This window comes from Gadus chalcogrammus, chromosome 22 (genome assembly GCF_026213295.1).
Source record: "Gadus chalcogrammus isolate NIFS_2021 chromosome 22, NIFS_Gcha_1.0, whole genome shotgun sequence".
In the NCBI taxonomy this organism is placed as follows: Eukaryota; Metazoa; Chordata; class Actinopteri; order Gadiformes; family Gadidae; genus Gadus; species Gadus chalcogrammus.
In genome coordinates this window covers 11,010,768-11,012,295 of record NC_079433.1, presented here as the reverse complement: position 1 = coordinate 11,012,295, position 1,528 = coordinate 11,010,768, and the positions used below count along the sequence as shown (strand labels likewise).

The following is a 1,528-nucleotide window of genomic DNA, read 5'->3' as shown; positions in this document are numbered from 1 at the left end:
TTATCACGTGTCGTCCAATGGGGACACAACCGAGGAATCATCAGCATTGACCCCTCTATTGGAAACACGGGAACCTATCATGGAGTCAGAGTTATTGTGAAAGTATTAAAACACAATTGCAGGTGTTGTTGTGGATATGTCCATGGTGATCCAAGTTCACTAGCACTTACTAGCACAAGCTACAGAAAATCTAAGCTAGGCTAACACCAGCTAGGCTCACTAGCAAAAGCTAGGCTAACGAGCGTGTAACGACTCAAGCTAGGCTAAAAAACACAAGCTAGAGGAGGGAGACTAACACACATTTGCTACATGCTTACTTCTCAGACGAACACCTAAGGAGCATCAATGTGACAAAACCCCAGCATCAGCCTGTGAAAGCAATGAACCTGTTTGAACAGGAATAGGGTTGATTGTATGGCAGTTATGGATGGGATCGGGGGAGGGGTGTCATGTAGAGGTCACGGCTGATGTCGGAACCTCTGGAACAAAACATCCTAATTAACTCCCTTTACTCAGTAAGCTACACTGTGTCATGTCTGTGTCTGCATTTGCATGTGTGTTTCTCTGTGCATGCGTGTGTGTGTGTTTGTATGGATCAGCAGGGGGTTTCTTTTTCTAATTGAATTCTGCCTTTGAATGAAACCCGGGGCATTGGGGGCAATGCCAGTCAAAGGCAGAATAGAACAGGATCAAAAAGTGTGGAGACAAAGCAACAGCCTCATCAAACAGCGCTGTTTAATGAGAGAGAGAGAGAGAGAGAGAGAGAGAGAGAGAGAGAGAGAGAGAGATGAGAAGGAGAGAGAGAGAGAGAGAGAGAGAGAGAGAGAGAGAGAGAGAGAGAGAGAGAGAGAGAGAGAGAGAGAGAGAGAGAGAGGAAGAGAGAGTGAGAGGGAGAGGGAGAGAGAGAGAGAGAGAAGGTGATCCAGTCAAGCTGCACCAGACTTAACAAAACAGGGTGATAGAGGGAAAGAAGAAGGTGATGGAAAAATTTAGAAAAAAAGCGAAAAATAGTTTATTTATCTTATGGCTGCCATTATGCCGTCGTCGTGGGCGACAGTCGCGCCACCAGGCGTAGCATCCGTCATGGACTGCTTGTCACCTCGCCAATTTGCATAATTCTCTCTGCATAAATCTCACAGGCCGGCGTCTAATTAAAGAACAAGCACCAACTAAATTGGTTGCTTACGTGTTTACCTTTGAGTGCAGGGGTGTGGCCTAATGCTGATCTAAAAAGTAGTTTGGTGTGTTTGTGTTTGTGTGTGTGTGTGCATTTGCGTGTTTGCATATGCAAATGAATTACACTTGCTTAACAGGTGGTGAGGTGGTGAGAGGGGGGATGTTGATGATTACTGCCTGTCTCTGTCTCTATTACTGTCTCTCTCTTTCCCGCTCTCTCGTCGCTCTCGGTCGGTCCCAGCCTCTCTCTCCTTCTGCCCTACTCTCTCCCTCTCCCTCTCCCTCCCTCCCTCCCTCCCTCCCTTCCTCCCCCTCTCTCTCTCTCTCTCTCTCTCTCTCTCTCTCTCTCTCT

General features: G+C 47.2%; 1 protein-coding gene across 1 annotated transcript in view; it reads right to left on the bottom strand.

Annotated features, from left to right (window-relative positions):
• Positions 1-1,528, bottom strand: part of dlgap3 (discs, large (Drosophila) homolog-associated protein 3) — a 32,318-nt gene that overhangs the window by 28,506 nt on the left and 2,284 nt on the right. The window lies entirely within an intron of this gene.